This window comes from Geotrypetes seraphini, chromosome 2 (assembly GCF_902459505.1).
Source record: "Geotrypetes seraphini chromosome 2, aGeoSer1.1, whole genome shotgun sequence".
NCBI lineage: Eukaryota > Metazoa > Chordata > Amphibia > Gymnophiona > Dermophiidae > Geotrypetes > Geotrypetes seraphini.
This window is the reverse complement of record NC_047085.1, coordinates 313039957-313063003: the sequence shown is the minus strand read 5'-3', so window position 1 is coordinate 313063003 and position 23047 is coordinate 313039957. Positions and strand designations below refer to the sequence as shown.

Here is a 23047-nt window from a genome sequence, read left to right as displayed (position 1 = left end):
AATGCACATAACACAATAAAGACAAAAAACAAAAAAGCCAAGTACTTAGCTGGGAGAAAAAAATAGCAGCAATAATGGTTCCTCCAGGCCAGTCCAAAAACCATCTTGGCTCCGATTAAACACAATCCGCTCTCACAGTGGCTGGCTTCACACAGCAAGCACACTAGGAGCTAGCCGTGCTTTAACACAGTCTCACACAGAGTTCCAACGGAATCCAGTCTCACATGTTGCAATACCTCGGTTACAGAGGCAAATAAATCTTCAGCAACTACCTGAGGAGGCCCAAACACACAATTCGTACTCTTCCCAGGCCAGCGGACTTAATCTGAGGTTTTTTTTAAACTGAACTTCACACCCGATATGTAAGAGGAGCCGATAATTAAGTACCTGACTTGAAATTGTGTATTCAGTCAGTGTGTCTGAGGCTCATTTGATTAAATTTTTGTATGCAGTGACAGTTCACAGGGTAGTGATTTTTTTTGTCTGTTAGTTATATACTTAAGAAATAAAACATTTACATGGAAATTGTAATTGATAAACAGCACCCAATGAAATAACTGTTACGGTATGCTAAAAAACTCCTTCCTTCTGATGTGTCCACATTGAGAGACGTCTGGAAACATGTATATGCTCTCTTCTATAAAGGAGATTTGTTTCAAATTATAGTAAAGCTTTAACACCATCTCTGTGTCCAGATGAAACACAAAGGACAGCAAGATCCTGATTCTGCAAAGTGTGCCTAAAGTTAGGCATGGCTTGGACGTCCTCGATAGACATAGTTTGCAGAATCGCACTGAGTAGCGCTCAGTGCTAGTTAGACGTCCAAATTTTTAGACATTCTTTACAGAATCAGTTTTTAGGTAGAAGTTAGATGTCCAACCAATGGCCTTAATATTAAAATCTTGTCATTACAAAAGGTTCATCGACAGAACCTTTTCTTTTCAGGCGGCCAAACTGAATACATGGCTTGCCAAAATTGCATTAGAAGCTTCCTCTTATCTTGATTTTAGAAAACAGATTAAATCCCAATTATTCAACAGACTGGCATCCTAATGTATCTTATTACTTACTTATAATTTTTATCTCATTTTAAATTGTATCTTCCCACTTTAACTTTGCCAAAATTTTAGATGATTTCAATTTTATATATCTATTTGTACTGTATGTATTATGATTGATTGATGTGAACCGCCTAGTAGAGAGCTGCATGGGAACGGGGACGATGGGAATCCTGCGGGACCCGCAGGGATCCCACGGGTTCCCCCTTCGGGTCACGGGGATCCCGTGGGGACACCCCCTAGGGTTGCAGGGTTAGATGCACTTGAGCCGCGAGGCTCATCTTCTTTTTCCTACCTGCCCTGCCGCAGCACACAGCTGACCCGGAAGTCTTCCACGATGTCAGTGCTGATGTCGGAGGGAGGGCTTAAGCAAAGCCCTCCCTCCCTCCGACGTCAGCGTTGACATCGGGAAGACTTCCGGTCGGCTGTGTGCTGCGGCAGGGCAGGTAGTAAAAATTCAAGGCAGTGGCGTACCAAGTGGGGGGCGGTCTACCCCGGGGCAGCCTTTTACTTATTCCCTTTTACTCATTGTTAGACCTTTGCATGCCTGGCTCTTCATGTTCAGAACACCAAGACTTTGTGGATTTTGGGATGCATGTGGGGTGGTTATATAAAAACTTTTTTGTTAAGTTAACTTGCTGAGCTGGGGCAAATATGGAATTTATTTTGCAGTTTAACTTTCTCTTCATTTATTTTTAATTTTGTGTGTGCCATGCTTTGCTGTGTTACAGGAAGGCAGTTTATTTAATCTGTGTATAGACCATTTCTCTCTCTCAGGATTCATTCCATTATTTGCCTTTATTGTCCATGTTTGTCTCATAGGCAGAGTTTGCATTGTTCAGTGGAACACATGTGGAAAAGGATTTTGTTGAAGCTCCATCCCAGATGCTGGAAAACTGAGTTTGGGAGAGTGAGCCACTTCAGCGCATGTCCAGACATTATAGAACTGAAAGGACATGGGGAATACAGAGGGGGGAGAAGGATACTGAAAGCACATGGGGAAGACAGAGGGAGGAGAAGGACGCTGACAGGACATGGGGAAGATGGGGGGAGGACACTGAAAGGAAATGGGGAAGAGAGAGTGGGGAGAAGACGCTGGCAGGGAAGAAGACAGAGATGCCAGATTATGGGGGGAGCGGAGGGAAAAAGATGGGTGCCAGACCAATTTGGAAGGGGGGAGAAAGGGAGAGGCACAGTAACAGAGCAAATGGAAGACACAGAGAGAAGAGAGATAGTGGATGGAATGAATTGAATGAGAACATGAGGAAAGCAGAAACCAGGCAACAAAGGTAGGAAAAAAATTCTATTTCTTTTTTTTTTTTTTTTTTTTCTTCAGCATAAAGTAGTATATTAGTTGTGTTGATAAAAATTTATAAACATTGGAGGCTCTGGTAGAAACCTGTTTACAAAGTATGTATTCTTCCCAATTAATATTTCCAAATTAATAAAGTCTCTTTGCTTATTTGTAAATGGGTTTCTACCAGAGCCTTTAATTCAGTAGCATAATTAAATGAAATAACTATTTCTGAAGTTTATAGGGACGGGCAGGGACGAATGAGATTCCTCGTGAGGACAGATGGGGATGGAGGGATTCCTCACGGGGACGGGTGGGATTCCTCGTGGGAACGGGTGGGACTTTGACAAGGACAGGTGGGGACAGATGGGATTTCTGTCCCCGTGCAACTCTCTACCGCCTAGAACTCCCGGGTATGGCGGTATATAAAAATAAACTATTATTATTATTAGAATGGCAATTTTATGCTGTTTTTCATTATAATTGTGATATGCTGGCAGCATACTATTTTTCATTTATATGTTTAATCCTTTTATTTATTTCTCTTCTGTCAAGAGTGAGTGGGATTTGAACCAGCAACTTCAGAGTAGAAGGCTGTAGGTTTAACTAGTGTGCTACAGAGTAAACTAACAAACTGCATAGCAATTGTAAAACTAGATCTTATAGGCATTGTAAGGAGGTCTACTTTTGAGCGTGGTTTGGGCTTCAGATAGATGCGAGTTCTGTGGACAGGAGATAAGCATGCTTTGGACATTTCCAGTGTGATCTGCTAAATAGATTTCTGGGTTTTTATTTTTACTTTATTAAGCTCAAAATACATTTAATAAGCCACCACATAAACAGGGCACATCAATACAAACATATTGCATGCAAAACCTACTAGTTTTCTGGCCAAACAACAATGTTATTTGCTAATTAGAGCACATGAAAAACACAGCTTTATGTTTCTTGCTAAAAAGCTACCCTTTTTTCTTACTCTAGAGTGCTCCAATGAGCTAATTCTTGAAATAGGTACATTCAGCAAGCAAATCACTTGAAAAGAATTTATATATTGCATAGATAACTTCATTTGCAAAAGGTTAAAAACAGAAAAAAGAGATACAGACCTTAGCATGGCTTCTAGTTCATTGCAAATGGAGGTGTGCAGCAGCACAATGGTTAGAGAATATATATATATATATATATATATATATATATATATTTTTTTTTTTTTTTTGGGGGGGGGGTAGGCATCTGTTAGGGCAGACGTGATTCCGCATAAGACGCCGGTACCTGATTCGCAGCTGCTTTTTAGGCAGCCTATACAGAATCAGGCTCTCAGTGACTGGGCTCCTTTTATTGAGATGCGCTAGGGCTTTAACGTGCGGAATAGTGCGCGCTAGACCTTAATGCCAGCACTGAGCTGGCGTTAGTTCTAGAAGCGTAGTGTACGGTATAGTGCGCAGTAATGTCCTGCGTGCGCTAAAAATGCTAGTGCACCTTAGTAAAAGGAGCCCTATATCTTCAGTTTAGCTATTCCCACCTTAGTCTAGGTCTCTTAAATAGGAGTTCCTTGGCTTATCAGATCCATATTCACAGATTCTCATGACTCATACCATCTATATCCCTCCAAAAGAACTGAAGTTCCAATCTGTCCCCAGCTTGCACAGATATTCCTCAGCCAGCTCTGCTGCATTACAGAGAACAATCCCAGGCCCCCAACTCCGTCTACCCTTTATCCCCACTGTATTTGTTGCATTAATGTTGAAACAGCACATCAGTGTACAATAATTAGAGCAAACAAGTCACACACAATAGTACATATATCAAGCAATAGCTATACAGTCATCCCATTGGAGAAGTATAAGATGTCAGCATGTAAAGAGAAAGCTTCACAACAAAAAGGTGTTACTTACAGATCGTAATACAAACTTACAACATTCATGCCCCGGGTTTTCAAGATTACCACAATGAATATGCATAATACATTTGCATATATTGAAGGCCTATTACATTCAAATATCAAGCATATTTATTGTAGCAAATCTTGAAAACCTGACTAGTTAGCTATGCTTCCAGGAGAGGGCTCGAAACTGCAGTAACATGACAGCACAAAAACAGTTAATCTGTGAAAGCTTCAATAAAGGATACTTGAGAAAATGAGGAATACATCAACTGAAAATTTATTTTAAAATGTGGAATAATTGGTAGCTTGGCAGTTTTTTTTTTTTTTTTTTTTTAATGTTAAGAGAAGCCACCACTTGTGAGAACTTCATTAAAAAAAAAAAAAAAAAAAAGCCATATAGAATATGCCAAGTACAAATCCTAAAATAATAATAATTTTATTTTTTGTATACCACCCAACCAGTAGTTCTGGGCGGTTAACATCAAGAGGACTGTAACATTTCAGTGAAAAAATACAAAATCAGTAAAATACAACAATAAAATCAGCGTACAAATCTTTCAAACAAATAGGTTTTCATCAACTTTCTAAATAGATAAGACCTGTGTTTGAATAATCAAAGAAGGAAGCAAGTGTCTTTTCCAAAGAACTCTTGAAACAGCAAGCTTTTGGAGTGGGGTACATGAACATGCAAGAATTTCTTGTATTTTCACTCGACATGTATAATTTGAATAGATAGGATAGGTATGTCTAATCTAATCTTCATTTTATATACCGGATCATTTCCCGGTTTACAATCCTTTAAAAATAGAAATGACAAAATAATAGACCATAAGGAGAAGGGTACTAATAGAATAAAAATTCCTAAGTTAGTACTATTAATTAGGTTATGACAGAAATTTAAAAAAATAAAATGTACTTGAAAACTATTGTGTAAACAGCCAAGCTTTTAAATCTTTCCAGAATTGCTGTAGCTGACCAAGCAATCTTAAAGAGCCTGGGAGTTTGTTCCAAATCTCCATCAATTTAAATGCCATAGATTTACTAAGCTTCCCAGCACATTTAAGTTCTTTAGAGGATGGGAATGATAATTGATATATTGTTGTAATTCTTGAGTGACAAGATCTAATAGCATTCCAATATAGAGGGATTAAAGGATCAAGTATTCCATAGAGGAATTTAAAAACAACACACGCACACTTAGGGCTCCTTAGGGCATTAACGTGCGGCATAGCGCGAGCTGGCGTTAGTTCTAGCCGCATAGCGTGGGGTTAGCACGTGCTAATCTGCTGCATGCGCTAATAATGCTAGTGCACCTTAGTAAAAGGAGCTCTTAAACTGTACTCTATGATGGACTGGGAGCCAGTGAAGCTTTCTCAATAAAGGGGATACATGATCGTACTTTCTCTTTCCAAAGATAATTTTAAACGCTGTATTCTGTATTAACTGAAGTCGATCTAGACTACCCTGTTTGATACCCCAATAAACAGTTACAATAGTCCAACTGAGCAAGCACGGTGGACTGTCCCAATAATGAGTAGTGTTAATGATAAAATAATGACCTGACTTTTCTCAGCATATGCAGACTAAAGAAACATTTCTTTGCCAGAAAGTTTATCTGGTCATTAAAAGTAAGGGAGGAATCCAGAATAATACCAAAAACTCTGGAAGCATGGCAAAGTCGGCACGGTCTTATCAAAATAGGTTGCTGAAGTTTACACAAAACTGAAATTTACATTATTCACATCTATGTCATCAGTTATTGCTTCCGCACCCATAATTTAGCTTGAAGACTGTAAGATTTAAATGAGTGACAAGGTGCAGTGACACATTAATGATGAACATTAGCATTTTGTTAGATTTTTGAGTAAGTGACTGACATTCTTATAAGAATGTTTTTACATATGACATCTACTTAAATACTTAAAACATTAGCATAAACATTAAATGACAGGGATAGCGCTGATGTGGAACAAAAGCAAAAAGTTGAGGCGTTAACTGTCCTTGTGAACAATGCTATTCATAAACAGAATAAAAATGATGCAGGATAAGGACTGCAAGGCCCATCTAGCCAGTCGATTCCTGATGCAATCAGGAACTGATTTGACACGCAGCTCCTGATTGGTGAGGTTCGACTTTAGTGCAAGAAGAGGCGGTTGGAGCATACAGCGAGTGATTTCCTTCACTCACCGGCGCTCCGGCTGCTCTCTCCTGCCTCTTCAGCTGTCCTCTCTTGGTCGGCAGTTCGCGGTCTGAAATACCGCAAATGACCGGGACCGCGAACTGCCGACCTTGAATGACCGGGGGAACACTGTATTTGGGTATTACCCTCACATCCTAGTATCAATGTATCCTGTATGCAGAAGAGCCAAAGGAAGTCATAATGATAACTAATATAAATGCTTAGAAAGGAAGTGATAAAAGTGCACTTAAGACATACATAAACAAACACCAAAAAAGTGGAGAAGAGAGATAACGATATCCAAGTTTCTAACATGGTTGTGTTTTGGTAAACTATCTGCATCAGAGGAAATCTTAACAAAACAAATTTCATATATAAAACATACAAAGACATAGAAGCAAAAAAGCAAATAAAAGGCAATTCTATAAATTGGCTCTTCCATTTAGGCATATTGATGCTGCCAATTGCTGAGTGCCAAGTCTATTAAAAAAAAAAAATCTGTGCACCAAGATGCTATTATAGAACACTAGAGCAGGGGTAGGCAATTCCGGTCAAGAGCTGGAGCCAGGTCAGGTTTTCAGGATATCCACAATAAATATGAATGAGATAGATTTGCATCTCAAGGAGGTAGTGCATTCAAATCCATCTCATACATATTCATAGTGGAGATCCTGAAAACCTGACCTGGCTCCAGCTCTCGAGGACCGAAATTGCCTACCCCTGCACTAGAGTAAGTCAGCATGGGCACACCTTTGTTTAGGCATGTATATTTATATCATGTTAATGGCAGGTTTAAAAGGATGTTCCTACATGTGCCAAATAGCGTGTGTAACTGATAGTATTCTATAAGTTTATGCACATCACTTAAAAGACATACCCATGCTTCGCCCACATATACATCTCCTACCATTACGCACCATAGAACTTATGTGCTACCTTATAGAACAGTGACTGGTAGATATTTGAATGAAACTATCAATTATTGACACCTATGACACATGAAAGTGACATGTACTAAGCAAGCGCCAATTTATAGAATTACCTCCATAATATAGTGTTTCAAGAATTCTTTCTAGAAGTAAGTCTGTGTCCTGAAATTATCTAGTCAGCCCAAGAATAGCATTCCTAGTGGTGAAGCAGAGAGATGAAAATATTTACATGGTACTTAAAATATGCAGGTACTGTTTCAGTGCTTTGCTGTGACAATTGTTCCACATAGAACAATTAGGCAACCATAAGAACATAAGAATTGCAATACTGGACAGACTGAAGGGCCATCAAGCCCAGTATCCTGTTTTCAACAGTCGTCAACCCAGGTCCCAAGTTGTAAACAGATTTTATGCCGCTTATCCTAGGAATAAGCAGTGGATGACTGCAAGCCATCTCAGTAATGGCCTATGGACTTCTCTTTTAGGAAATTATCCAAACCTTTATTAAACCCCGCAAAGCTAACTGATTTCACCACATTCTCCAGCAACGAACTCCAGAGTTTAATTACATGTTATGTGAAGAAATATTTTCTCACAACAGAGGTCAACAGGTTGTACCAATTGTCCATATTGTAAACAAAGCCCCTACCTCACTATCCTCAATGGGGCGGCTCTGTTCGCTTATAATTCACCCTGACGTGCTTCCCAAAGGTAGAAAGCCCTGCTGGATCCTTCTTCATTCATGGAACGGAAAAATCAAAAGAATCAGTTCATGGTTCCATTCAAACAGTTTATTGAACCCTGGCATGAGAGTCTACTTGCACACAGTTTAGACTCCCCACTATAAACTTAGTCCAAACAAAAACCAAAAATGAAGCTGATACAAAAAGGTATATCACAGCTCACACTTTCATCCAGGTAAGTAAAAATCATAACAAAATTCAAAAGGTTAATATTTTCCAAGCCAACAATGAAAGTTCAAAATGCTGCTGCCTTTATGGTTCGCCAGGCCAACAACAATCCAGATAGCACTCCCAACAGTGCTGAGATCAAGCCTTCAGAGTAAACCGGCTTGGTCCCCAATCAGCTCAGCAAAGCTAATGGGGGAGGGGAGCAAGTGAATTCACCTTTAAACTTTCTGAAAAACAGAATGCCACGAATGGCCCCACTAACCCAACCTGGTTGGTTGATGAATTCTCCCCAAACTTGCTTAACTTCCCTCAGTTACATTCTTCAGCAGAAACACACATAAACTTCATGCTTTCTGATACTTAAAAGTTGCAAACAAAAAACGTTTTGTTTTTTCTTTTTGCTTCAGGATAGCACAGCAGCACAAGCCTCAGCCAATTCCCACAGAACCTTGTTTTAAGGAACAAACAGTCAGAGTACTACTGCTACCTTGCCAAAACACCCAACCCAGCTACTTAGCTTAAATCCATGCCAGTATTCTCAGGCAGCTCCTCGGGTTGTGAACATTCCATGGGTTCTGGCACAGCTTGTTGATTTAGCCCCAGGTCAGTATCTGCATCCTGCATTTCAATATCAAGGGACTGCAGCCCTTCCTCAGGTGAGCCCTCTCCTGAAGCTGGCCCAGGAAAGACTAACTTTCTCCTTCTGAGAGCAGCCTCTAAATTGCAGAGACGCCCACGCCCTGTTCTCACAGGAGGAGGAGTTAGTTGCACTGCCTGCTTAGACTTGACTGGCTTCCTGTTCATCACTTTCAGCTGGGGGACAGCAGAGGGAGAGGCATGACTCAGAGGCTGTTCTAAGCTGTTCCTCTCTAAACCCTCCACCCCCTTCTGGTTGTTTGCTTCAGAGATAAAGGGAAAGTCCAGCATTTTCCTTCCACTGGGCTTAACCTTATCTCCCTGATTAGCCCTTTGAATTAAAGGGCTAGCTTTTGCACTAGCAAAGCCTGGCACGAGCCCAGCTCTAGGGCTAGGTTCGTGACAATATGTTATATGTTGACAGGTGCCAACTCTATCAGCTAGGCAAAATTGACTTCTGCTATTCTTCAATAGCTCCTTGCTTCAAATTGCAAAGGCAGGAAATTCAGAAAACTTTTACATCTAAGGAAATTCTTTTTTAAAGAAAGGGTGGTAGATGTGTGAAACAGTCTCCCAGAGAAAGTGGTAGAGACAGAGACTGAGTCTGAATTCAAGAAAGCCTGGGATAGGTACGTGGAATCTCTTAGAGAGAGGAAGAGATAATGGTTACTGCGGATATGCAGACTGAATGGGCCATTTATCCTTTATCTGCCATCATGTTTCTATATGTGCAACCTCCAGTGCTTCTAATTGAGACATGCAATTGCATGAGATGGCTTCATATTATGCAAAATCTTCTGCAGAAGAGACATGAAGTATAATTATCCCATGGTATCATTCCTGGAAATCCAAAGATTAATGTAACCTCTGATTACGTATATGGAGATTTTAAGAGTCTTGACCATTCATGTAGAGTAGATTGGGTAGTAAAGGCAGTCCCTGAGATACAGATGCCCGACTTAAGTATGACTTGTACTTAAGAACGCGGTCACAATTCATTTATTCGCAGATAGCTAAACCCTACCTCACCTCTCCCCCCCTCCCATTCTCCATCTCGGTGGATAATACTCATCTTCCTTGTCTCACCAGCTGGCAACTTCAGGGTCATCTTTCTTTCCTTCTTATATATATATGGGGATTTTAAGAGCAAATTGGGTAGTAAAGACAGTCCCTGAGATGTTGAAAATGGCTGATGCTTCTGGGAGGAATAAAGGCTTGGAGTGGCCTGAAGGCCAAAAAATGAAAAATTGACAAAAATAAACCAAAGTTAGGTAAAATACTCGAACACAATAAAATATAAAATTATGATGAAAACGGTGAAAAATAAGTACGGAAAAGCACAAAAAAGGGCAAAAGTTTGATGAGCAGAAAACTGAAGACAGCTTTTTGACTCTGTGGAAAATGAAGAATTGATGGTCCTGCGAGCTAATGTTAGGCAGGAATGTACCAGCACACGCGCAGTATGGGAACTGCCTACAGATTTAAAGTGACAGTGGACTTGGTAGCATCCTTACCAGGTTCCATGGATGACATCACCCACATGTGAGAATATTTAATATCTATATGGCAGGAATAGGTACAGTTTTTCAGTTTAAAGGTGCTGTATAGACAATATGCTGATGATATATTTTTCCCCCGTGGGTAAGGATGAATAGGGAATTGAAACAAGCTTGAATTTTAATATGGAGAATGTTGTACAATGGATGAGTATACATGGTTTGAAGATGAATGTTAATAAACCAGAGGTGTTAATAGTGGGAAATAATAAGAGAGGAGCAAGAGTTTGTGCGTGTGAATGTGTTGTGAATTCAGTTACCTGTGAAAAAGGAGATGGTGGTGTTAGGAGTTTGGTTAGATTCTGCACTGTCAATGGGATATCAAATTTTGGAAAACTATCCAGATGGCATATGAGCAATTGCATATGCTGTATAGGTTGAAGCCAATGTTAATGCACTATGATTTTCGCACAGTGGTGCAAGCATTAATATTAGGCAGATTAGACTATTATAATGCACTGTTTTTAGGGGTGGTGAAAACTAAGAGCAGGGCATAGCAAGTATTGATGAACTCTGCTGCAACAATGATTACCGAAGTCTCATGGATGACCCATATTATACTGGTTTTGAAGCAGTTGCATTGGCTTCTTATACAGCAAAGGGTACAATATAAAGTGCTGTCAATAATTCAAAGGGTCCTTTTACTAAGGCACGCTAAATGCTAACACGCTCCCCAAGTCTTGTATTATAAAGTATTAGGATGTGTTCAAGATATGCTGGACTTATCTGAAAATGTTATCAGATTATTTACAGAAAAGCAGAGGAACATAATGCATGCTAGTTAGGAATTCAATGTTCTCAGTTGCAGGTGTGAAATTCTGGAACATATTGCCAGGTCAGTGGCGCTTATGTAAGCCTAGAGATATCTAAAAAAAAAACAACAAAAAACCCTTGCAGACACAATTATTTGTTGAAGTACTATGTGAACGGATTGTGTATGATCAGCAGTTATCTAAGATCAGTGATATCATTAGAATTTGGAGATTATTGATGAAAAAATGGACAGAAGTGTGAGTAGCAGCAGCTCTGATTAGATATAAAATGTATTGTTTTAAAATACTTTGTGTTGATTGTAAATTGCCTAGATTTTTAGGCGGTATATAATTTTTTTAACATAATAAATAATTATGGCTGCTTGTCCTTGGAGAAAAATAATTACCTGTGCATAAAAGTAAACCACTTTGACTGTAATTAAAGGTGGTATATGAGATCCATCCCCTTTCCTTATCCTAGCCAGTTAAGTGTTTTATCTCCCTTACAACTTACCATGCAAAAATATTCAAATTGTGATCACCACCTCAGAAACAGTGACTTCTGCCACAAAGACTCCCACTGGACCACTAGATACTTCTTTAGGCCATGGGAGGGGAGGAATCACGGGGCTGGGAGATTAAAGGGTTGGGGCCTGGAGAAGGTAGAGAATCTTGGCTGTGGGTTTGTGGTGGCGGGGGTGGGAGTGATTAGAGGTGCAGAGACCTAGAAGGGGTTGGCGGGGAGAGAAGCTACACCTTGTGTCTCTTTGTAAATCTTGGGTCAAACATTTTGGATAAACTGGTTCTTTGCTGTAAAAAGGTTGATGACCTAGTCCTTAGTTTCTGTTTCATTTCTCATTCCCTTTCCAGCACTCCCAATGCCCCCATGTGTCTTCCTCCCCATCTTTTGCCCACTTCCTTAGTCCCCCGTTCCCATCCTCTGTACTCAAACTTTTAGCCCTCATCTACCCTTCACTGCATCTCATCACTGTCAGTCCCAGATCCATTCCTTTCAAGACCATTCTTATACCTCTTACCTTATAGCCCATGTCCTATTGCCTCTCTTTCACCATCTTTTTAACCCCATGTCCACCCTCACTCAACCCCTTCAGAGACCCATCCCATTTCAATGTCTCTCCTCCTCTTCCCCAGTCTTCCAGGTCATTCATATTATGTATCTTCCCATATTATCCCCTTTTCTTTTTTATTTATAATTTTGAATACATTACAATATCCAATACTTCAAAAGAAAAAAGGAAAATCACATAAAACAATACATAATCAAATCATACATACATAATTCCTTTTAAGCCCACATTAATGGGGAGTATACCTTGCTATTTCTAATTATATAAAGTTCAAGAAAAATGAAGGACAATAATTCTTGGTTCACCTAAAGAACCTTGAATCATTCCTTAAAATGGGATATTTTTTATATTAATTCTCCTCATAATCTCAGCTAAGTGAAACAAAGTGAAACACATCGACAACTATGGGCAGCTAAAGTCGAGCCAGCATGGCTTCTGCAAGGGCAGGTCATGTCTCACAAACTTATTATACTTCTTTGAGGGGGTAACCAGCCAGGTGGATAAAGGGGAATCCATAGATATCATTTACCTTGACTTCCAAAAAGCCTTCGACAAGGTGCCACAAGAAAGACTACTAAGGAAGCTATGGAACCATGGGGTGCAAGGGGAGGTCCACCGATGGATCAAAAACTGGCTGGCGGACAGGAAACAGAGGGTTGGAGTAAAGGGACATTACTCAGACTGGCAATGGGTCACGAGCGGAGTTCCACAGGGGTCGGTGCTGGGACCGCTCCTATTCAATATATTCATTAATGACCTGGAAGCAGGAACAAAATGTGAGGTTATTAAATTTGCGGATGACACCAAACTATATCGCAAGGTCAATAACATGGAGGACTGCGAAGATCTCCAAAAAGATCTGACAACACTGGAAAAATGGGCCAAAAAGTGGCAAATGAGTTTCAACATAGGGAAATGCAAGGTCATGCATATAGGGAAAAAAACCCCAATGTTCACTTACAAAATGGGGGGATCAGCGCTAGGGGTGAGCGACCTTGAAAGAGACCTGGGAGTGATGGTAGACACAACATTGAAGGCGTCGGCGCAGTGTGCCATGGCCTCAAGGAAAGCAAACAGAATGTTGGGTATCATTAAGAAGGGTATCACGACCAGGACAAAGGAAGTCATCCTGCCACTGTATCGTGCTATGGTGCGCCCGCACCTGGAGTACTGTGTTCAGTTCTGGTCGCCATACCTCAAGAAGGACATGGAGGTACTTGAGAGGGTCCAGAGAAGAGCAACTAAGCTAATAAAGGGCATGGAGGACCTCTCATATACTGACAGACTGAAAATGCTAGGGCTTTTCTCCCTGGAAAAGCGGAGACTTAGAGGAGACATGATAGAAACCTTCAAGATCATGAAGGGAATAGAAAAAAGACAGGGACAGATTTTTCAAATTAAGGGGATCAATAAGTACAAGGGGGCACTCAGAGAAATTGAAAGGGGAGAGGTTTAGAACAAACGCCAGGAAGTGGTGGATACATGGAACGTGCTACCAGAGGATGTGATAAACAGGAGCACGCTAAAGGGGTTCAAAGAAGCTTTGGATAGGTACTTGGAAGACAAAGGGATTGAGGGGTACAGATAAGAGTAGAGGTCGATTATAGGAATGGGATTAGATGTAAATTAATCAGGGATCACTGTTCAGGCACTAGGCCTGATGGGCCGCCGTGGGAGCGGACCGCTGAGCAAGATGGACCTCTGGTCTGACTCAGCAGGGGCAACTTCTTATGTTCTTAATCTCATTTATATTTATATTCTCTTGCTACTAAAAATTGTTGTAATTGTATAGGGTCCCAGAATGAATACTCAATATCTTGTAACTTAATCAAGCATTTACAGGGAAACTTCAGGTAAAAGGATGCATCCAGTGCCAACACTCTATCTTTCAATTTCAAAAATTCTTTCCTCCTCAACTGAGTGGTTCTAGAGACATCCGGAAAAATCCTAACCAAATCTCCACAAAATTTCATTAACCTGTTTTTGAAGTAAAGTTTCATTATCAATATCTTGTCCATCTCGCTCATGCATGTTATTACCAGAGTGGACCGGCTCTGAATCACATCCTGTGTATCTTCCAAAAATTCAGTCAAATTTACCTCTGGTGTGATCAGATGATCCACCTCCTGGGCAGATTCAACTTTTTTTGGAGGGATATAGTAGTAGTTATTTATAGGAAAATTCTCCGCATTGGCCATTCCCAGTACTTCTTTAAAAAACTTCCTTAATAGAATCTCAGGTGACAATAAATGAGTTACTGGAAAATTGACCAGGCGGAGATTTTTCACTCTATTCATATTCTCTATAGATTCAATTTTAGAATGTATAACTGTAGAATCTTTAACAGCTGATACTGAGACAGCTTGTAAATTATTACATTGAGTTTCAATAACGTTTAATCGTTTATCCAAACAACCTAGGTTAGAGTCCACATTTTCTAATTTAGAAGAAACTGACTGAGAAAAGTCTCCCAATTGTTTCATTGTTGACCTGAGAAGCCCTTCAACTCTGGATATTCCTAACCATAAGTCCTTTAAAGTAATATCCTGTGTTTCCTCTGTTCTTGGGTTTTCATCCACTCCTCCAGAAAATATCAATGGTTTAGGTATTTCAGCATATACCAATTTACTTGTATGGGTAGATGAAACCACTTGAGCATTGGATATAGTAGGGTTTATATTCCCACTATCACTGGGTACCGGATGAAGGGGAGGAGTGCGGTTGAGGGGACTTATTGAGGCTCCTGACAAGGAGGAATCTACATTTGGTGGTACCCCAGGTAAATTATCAGAAAGTAATGTTAAATGTCTGTCCATAGGGCCTGATACCACTGGTGTAGAGCTTTTTGGTTTAATTTTTCTTTTTCCCATAATCTAATAGTCATATAAAAATTTTTTATAGGAAAATATTTATATTACCATCCAATTCCAGCTCCCGGACTCCTTGTGGCTCCAACCTTCGGCCACGCCCTGTGGCCATGGCTTGACTTTAAAGTGTTGGAGATGGACCCGATGATGTCAGGGGGTCCATCTCTGTAGGTGCCTGCCGGCGTTGGGAAAACAATTAGAAACCGCTGCTGCAGGGGGCCAGGAACCAGCAAACAAAACCCCTTGATGTTATCCTCTAGGTAGGACAAGGCTCCTGATACAGCCGCGGCAGCGGCTTGACTTTAAAGTGTTGGAGACGGACCCGATGACGTCAGGGGGTCCGTCTCTGTAGGTGCCTGCCGGCGTTGGGAAAACAATTAGAAACCGCTGCTGCAGGGGGCCAGGAACCAGCAAACAAAACCCCTCGATGTTATCCTCTAGGTAGGACAAGGCTCCCCTTATTATCCCCTTTTTTTGCCCTCTTCTCATCCCTCATGTTACACCCTCACTTATTCTTCCAACCAATCAATATACATAAAACTGCAAAGTATTCACTATTCCTTCAAAATTTCCTCTATCTCTATCCACAATTCCCTGCTCTGCTCTCCAACAATCTCCCATTCAAATTGATTTAATTTGTTATATCCCGTTGTCCCCAAACGGCTCTGAATGGCTTACAGGTTAACATACATGATTTCAGAACAGGTTTTTATCCTAACTTGATACATACTAGGGGGTCTAATATTAATATACAGTTTTACTGTTTACAATTTGCATAGTTATCCTTACAGTGCAAGGTTTTCTGTACAAGTTTTATCCTAATACATAATATAAAGTTATCTTAACTTAACACATACTAGGGATCTAATATCAATGTCCATAATATATAGTTTACAGGTTGAATTAATCATTTACAGTGTCAGATTTTTCAATAAAAGTTTTTATCCTAACGTAACACCTATTGAGGGTCATATATCCATATATATTTCTTTGTCATTTATTGGTCATGGGTGGGGGAGTTAGGTAAACAGGTATGTTTTCATTGCTTTCCTATAAAGTTGAGGAGTCCTTCAAGAGATCTAATCTGCGGAGGCAGTTGATTCTAGTGGATCGGTATGAAGTGAGAATAGAAACGTCGTTTGGTAGTTTACAATTGAAGGGCACTGCCAGGGAGTGTTTTGAGGCATAGTTCAGCCTGGGATTAAAGGGATCTGTTTGGCACAGAACCCGAAGCTTGGAACATCACCTCCCCCCCCTCTTTCTTTGTCCTCACACCTATTCAGGAATCTGTCTTTTTTCTCATTCACAAGAGCACAGAAACAGTCTCTGAATCCACTCTGTATTTGTAAAGCTTATGTCTATCTCTGTTGACCATTTGTAACCCAGTAAAGCTTATGTATCTTTCTAAAGATTGTCTTTCTGTAATATTAAGCCTATTTCTACATTATATTCTTTATGTAATCACTTCTGGCTGTGCTTGGCATTTGATTTCACTTCCTAATGAGAATCTTCTATGAAGGGTATTGAACCCGGGACCTGGCAGATTGTAAGGCCGCTTCAACATTACCCCTCTAAAACTTTACATTTGGGGAGCTAAACCTAACAGCGGGGATGGAGAATTTTTAGAAATCTGATTGTTGTGTTTTATATACGGTGGAGACATCATATTTTCTTCGCTGTGAGACCATTGAATAGCAGTAGTCCATGCGCGAGAGGACTAAGGCATAGAGTAGCTGGGTGAAGTCGGACTCAGAAAAGTAGTTCCTTATTTTTCAGAGTTGCTGTAGGTAGTAGAATGAGGAAGATATTACCTGAGAGATGTGATTGGAAAGCAACAGGTTGGATTCAGGGAGTATTCCTAGGCTGTGCGCAAGGTCTTTTGCAGTTATGGTAGTCGAGTCCCAGTGCAGTAAGAGATGGATGTTGTTGCAGTGTTTTTTGCAGCTCCAAAGGAGTTCCGTTTTGGAAGTATTTAGTTGTAATTTGACGGACATCGTTTTTGATTTCCGAGAGGCAGTTTAGGAGTTTCGTGGTCATTACGGGTTTCTCCTAGCAATAGGTATAGTTGGTTGTCATCTGCGAAGGAGTGAATCTGTATTTGGTATTTGTAGGCTATGTCTAAGACAGGTCTAACGTAGAGATTGAATAATAGGGGGGGGGGGGATAGTAGAGCCCCCTGAGGAACACCGTATTTGATCAGTTTCAATAGCACATGAATGAGTACACTTTGGTATCTATTATTCAGGAAAGAGGCAAACCATTGTAACGCAGCATCTCGAATACCAATTTCAGAGGATGGTTAATAGTGTTGAATGCTGCACTAAGATCCAGCAGCAGACTTTGTACACGATGCAGGCAGACTTTATTTATAACGAATAAAACATTAGATTAAAAACCTTTTACCAGGCAAGGGACCCTTATTTAAAATACAACACCATTTGTCTAAGAACGCCTGGTCATCAGTGTACATTGTAGGTCCTTTCATAATTCTCAAACCTCTGGGGATCATCTGTTTCCGGCAATATTCTAAAAGATAGGCAAAATGGAGATCTGCTCTAATTATCTCTCTATTCATGATGATAATCTCTTTCCAAGTATCAAAGATAGGCTGTGATATGTCTTCATCTTCCTCAAGAGGTGGTTGTTCTTCCAAGAGATTATTAAGCCGTTCTTCCGGAAAACTAAAAATATGATCCCAGGCTGGAAAGGCCATGTTGGAACCAAAGTGAAAACAAAACAGCAAGCCCAACCGAAGTAAAGAAACAATGGTCCAACTGTCTGCAGTGAAAAACAATCCAGAGCAAACAAAACAAAAAACTGCAGACTTTGTACACGATGCAGGCAGACTTTATTTATAACGAATAAAACATTAAAAACCTTTTACCAGGCAAGGGACCCTTATTTAAAATACAACACCATTTGTCTAAGAACGCCTGGTCATCAGTGTACATTGTAGGTCCTTTCATAATTCTCAAACCTCTGGGGATCATCTGTTTCCGGCAATATTCTAAAAGATAGGCAAAATGGAGATCTGCTCTAATTATCTCTCTATTCATGATGATAATCTCTTTCCAAGTATCAAAGATAGGCTGTGATATGTCTTCATCTTCCTCAAGAGGTGGTTGTTCTTCCAAGAGATTATTAAGCCGTTCTTCCGGAAAACTAAAAATATGATCCCAGGCTGGAAAGGCCATGTTGGAACCAAAGTGAGAACAAAACAGCAAGCCCAACCGAAGTAAAGAAACAATGGTCCAACTGTCTGCAGTGAAAAACAATCCAGAGCAAACAAAACAAAAAACTGCAGACTTTGTACACGATGCAGGCAGACTTTATTTATAACGAATAAAACATTAGATTAAAAACCTTTTACCAGGCAAGGGACCCTTATTTAAAATACAACACCATTTGTCTAAGAACGCCTGGTCATCAGTGTACATTGTAGGTCCTTTCATAATTCTCAAACCTCTGGGGATCATCTGTTTCCGGCAATATTCTAAAAGATAGGCAAAATGGAGATCTGCTCTAATTATCTCTCTATTCATGATGATAATCTCTTTCCAAGTATCAAAGATAGGCTGTGATATGTCTTCATCTTCCTCAAGATTCCTTGGAAGAACAACCACCTCTTGAGGAAGATGAAGACATATCACAGCCTATCTTTGATACTTGGAAAGAGATTATCATCATGAATAGAGAGATAATTAGAGCAGATCTCCATTTTGCCTATCTTTTAGAATATTGCCGGAAACAGATGATCCCCAGAGGTTTGAGAATTATGAAAGGACCTACAATGTACACTGATGACCAGGCGTTCTTAGACAAATGGTGTTGTATTTTAAATAAGGGTCCCTTGCCTGGTAAAAGGTTTTTAATCTAATGTTTTATTCGTTATAAATAAAGTCTGCCTGCATCGTGTACAAAGTCTGCAGTTTTTTGTTTTGTTTGCTCTGGATTGTTTTTCACTGCAGACAGTTGGACCATTGTTTCTTTACTTCGGTTGGGCTTGCTGTTTTGTTCTCACTTTGGTTCCAACATGGCCTTTCCAGCCTGGGATCATATTTTTAGTTTTCCGGAAGAACGGCTTAATAATCTCTTGGAAGAACAACCACCTCTTGAGGAAGATGAAGACATATCACAGCCTATCTTTGATACTTGGAAAGAGATTATCATCATGAATAGAGAGATAATTAGAGCAGATCTCCATTTTGCCTATCTTTTAGAATATTGCCGGAAACAGATGATCCCCAGAGGTTTGAGAATTATGAAAGGAACTACAATGTACACTGATGACCAGGCGTTCTTAGACAAATGGTGTTGTATTTTAAATAAGGGTCCCTTGCCTGGTAAAAGGTTTTTAATCTAATGTTTTATTCGTTATAAATAAAGTCTGCCTGCATCGTGTACAAAGTCTGCAGTTTTTTGTTTTGTTTGCTCTGGATTGTTTTTCACTGCAGACAGTTGGACCATTGTTTCTTTACTTCGGTTGGGCCTAAGATCCAGCAGCACCAGAAGGACCTCCTTACCCTTGTAAATGAGTTTCCAGCAGTCAATGATGATGTCGAGAAGGACGGTTTAGTACTGTGGAATTTCCGGAATCCCAAATCCAGTCATCTTCTGCTGTTTCCCCTTTCCACCCCATACCCTAATCTAGGGGTCACATGCCTCCACAGACCTACCAAAGTACCTGATGGATCAGCAGTGGTCTTCTAAAATGGCTGCTGCGACCTCTCATGGCAGCTCACAGTACTACAGGAAATGCTGCATGGCAGCTACTTTAGAAGACAGCTGCAAGGAGGCAGGAGAGGGCCATGCTACTGCCACAAAGACCTCTGCTGGACCACCAGATACATCAGTAGGTCCGGGGGGGGGGGGGGAGTGCTATCTATACTTGGGGAGTGGAGGGGGTGGGGCATTGTGGGGTGGAGCTGCCACGAGAGGGCCATGTTCCTGCCCCAAAGACAATCCCCCCCACCGCTGAACCCAGTACCTAGGTAGGGGTCCTTGGGGATGGGAAAATGAGTTACCGCAGGGACAGAGAAAAATTTGTCCCCATGTCATTCTCTAGTGCAAAGACCTGTGAAGGGTTGGAGGGGAGAAAGAAGGGAGAGAAGCTAGACCTTGGGGAGGGAATAGCCTGAGAGACCTGGAATAAATCTCAAACCCTCTTCTCCACCCATTGTGGCTCTTTGTAAATTTTGGGTCAAATATTTAGGATAAAATGGCTCTTTGCTTTTAAAAATGTTGACAACACCTGCCCTAGTCATACTCATCTTCTAAATCTATCCCCCCTAGTCATCTTCTGCTCTATTCCCTTTTCTCCCTACTCTCATCCAGTTTCTGCATTGTTCCCTGGCCTCCCCCTCCCAAAACCCCTAGACCTATCTTCTACTCCTTCCTACCTCCTACTCATTAGCCCCATCCATCTTCTGATCCTTCTCCCACACCTCTAGCCCAATGAACCTCTTCTCCATTCTCTTTCCCCTCCACCCACAACCCCTAGCCTCATCATCTGCCTCTTCCCCCACTGTATCCTATCTTCTGATTTACACTATCTCCTATTTGAATTTTCTCTCCATGTCCACCATCATTCTTTGTTCCCCCTCTCCACTCCATCACCTCCCTCTGTGGCCCTGTCCCTATCCCCCTTCTGTTCAGTATCTGCCTTTTGTGTCCCCCATATTCCTCCCCCTTCTTTCCCATTTCTCTTGTACTCCTACCTCATGGTCAGCATCTCTCCTGTGCCCTATCCCTATGGTATGGCATTTCTCTCCCCCTCCCTGAATCCAGAACTTTTCCCAATCTCCCCCTCCTCTTTGCATCCCATCCAGCTTTCCTCCCCTCTCTTCCCCACCTCCTCATCCTTGCTCTCGCTTTACCTTCCTCCTTCCCCTGTGGTCTGGCATCTCTCCCTACCTCTGCGATGCTGCTTATATAGCTTTCTCTCCTTTCTCTCCCCTCCCTGTGCTAAACTCTTCACAACTTGCAGAATGCTGGCAGCATCAGCGAGGTAAGCATTGCCTTGGGCCTGTTTACAGATGCCTTCCATATACAGCGTTCCACTATGTGGGAACAGGAAGTAGCTGTACACAGAAAGCTTCCAGGGCAGGCCCAAGGCAGTGCTTACCTCGTGGATACTGTCGGAAGCCTGTTGGAACCTCAGCTCTCTAGCTGGACTGTGATCAAGTAACCAGACTGAGACTGTTTTATTTAAATAAAAGTTCAATTGGTTGATTCATAGACATTTAACTTGCCTTCTTTTGTTTGTTTATAGACTGAGGGGTGCAATGCTGTGCTGCATTCTTTCAAATTGCAGGCCGCCGACAACATCCACACGGGGTAAGCACTGCTTTGGGCCTGCTCTGGAAGCCTTCTGTGTACAGCTACTTCCTACTGCATTAGGAGTACTGTCTGGAAATTACAAAACCAATATTTATGGAGATGTGAAAAACAAGGGTGACCGTGGAAGTCTTACTGTTTTGGCGTCTTCAGTGCTTATACACGCTAAAAAGTGACACGCATGCACTGTAGAGTGTAATTTAAAGAAAAAAGGGAGTCTAGATTACTGACACGTGTGTAAGAGAAGTAAATAAGATAGTTGCCTGAGCTTGCTGAAAGGTGACGTGCACGCTCAAATGTAGAACTAGCCAAGAAAATAACGAGAATGAGAACAAGTCCTTAAAATGACTTGTACTATTATTATCTAGATTAGTACTCCCCTATACATGAGCATAAAATGAAATACAGAATCTAACTCAGAAACACATTGTATCAACAAAAATGAGATCATTTGCCACCAGATTGATGTAACAATTGCAATAATATTATGAACATTGTATCATCATTAGTAAAATAATAGTTCCCTTTGGTTTCTAACACATGTATATTTTCTCACTTGCCTTCTTTCATTTGTTATATTTTGAGGCAAGATCTCTTCCCCTTTTTCTGGTTTTACCCCTCCCCCCCCAATCTATGCTTATGCCTATATAGTTATCTACAGAAAACTATTAGATTATTTCATCCTCCATTCCAGCACAATAATTAAGCATTAGCAGTTTTATGACAAGGCATAACTATACAGAGATTTACTGTATTGAATGTTGCCAGGTCATCAAATTGATTTGTATTTTGTTACAAGTATTCTTTCATCAAAAAGCAACTTTATTTTATGTTCAACTCATAGGATAACATTAGACTTTCTTAAAATACACATTTTAATATCTTCCTTTCAACCACTATAGCCTAGAACCCAGGACAAAGTTAATCATATCTGTACTTGATTATTCCAAGTTTTGATCTTGTGACTAACATGATGTAAATCTAATCATAAATCCACAATAGGGATTGACACAATTTCAAAATAACAATAAATTTTCAAGCCTGAATAAAAGCTAAAGGATTTCACCATAAAATACATTCTTAGAGGCATATGGAAGGCAGTGGTATATATACTTCAACACACTTTATAATGTTTATTTTAATGGCCAATTCCCACACATTTTTGTGTAATAATGAAATAAATCCTGCTATATTAGTATAGAGCAGTGGTTCCCAACCCTGTCCTGGAGGACCACCAGCCAGTCAGGTTTTTCAGGATAGCCCTAATGAATATGCATAAGAGAGATTTGCATATCATGGAGGTGACAGACATGCAAATCTGTCCCATGCATATTCTTTAGGGCTATCCTGAAAACCTGACTGGCTGGTGGTCCTCCAGGATAGGGTTGGGAGCCACTGGTATAGAGCACTAGCTGCTATATATTAAACAGGAGACTTGGATTTGGCTTTCAAGTTAATTTTGGATTTTTATGTGAGAACAATGTTCATAATCCCCAGGAAAAAGGGTACTCTAGCAGTTTGTACTTGCTGTGGACCTTAGAGGTTTGATAATTTTG

General features: G+C 40.6%; 1 protein-coding gene across 5 annotated transcripts in view; it reads left to right on the top strand.

Annotated features, from left to right (window-relative positions):
- NEK11 (NIMA related kinase 11) overlaps window positions 1-21963 on the top strand; it is a 539441-nt gene extending 517478 nt beyond the window's left edge. For 4 of the 5 annotated variants that reach the window (XM_033930006.1, XM_033930009.1, XM_033930008.1 and 1 more), the window contains exon 19: window positions 21427-21963. The gene's annotated coding sequence lies outside the window, so the exon portion shown is untranslated. The remainder of the gene's footprint in view (window positions 1-21426) is intronic. The other variant, XM_033930012.1, reaches the window with a different exon arrangement.
- Window positions 21964-23047: the final 1084 nt, after the last annotated feature.